This window comes from Sinocyclocheilus rhinocerous, unplaced genomic scaffold (genome assembly GCF_001515625.1).
Source record: "Sinocyclocheilus rhinocerous isolate Xijiao unplaced genomic scaffold, SAMN03320098_v1.1 scaffold1255, whole genome shotgun sequence".
Classification (NCBI taxonomy): Eukaryota; Metazoa; Chordata; class Actinopteri; order Cypriniformes; family Cyprinidae; genus Sinocyclocheilus; species Sinocyclocheilus rhinocerous.
In genome coordinates, this window is record NW_015644619.1 from 16,649 (window position 1) to 16,937 (window position 289).

Below are 289 nucleotides of genomic sequence, written 5' to 3' on the forward strand. Positions count from 1 at the left end.
CACATCAGGCCTTGACTGATATACATGAAGGTAGGGCTGGGTGATAAAAAAACGATAAAGATAATTATCACGATACAATTTTCCACAATAAAACGGTAACAAGAGTTCGAAAAATGTTCGACACCCCTTTTAAAGAGGTGGTTGACTGTTTTTTTCTAGGCTTGATTGTGTTTATCGTTATCTCGACTTAATATTTTCTCGTTATCTCGACATAACAAAAGTTTTTTTATACAATGGCTGTGTCCGAAATCGCCCCCTATACCCTCATTCACTATTCCCTACATTAGGT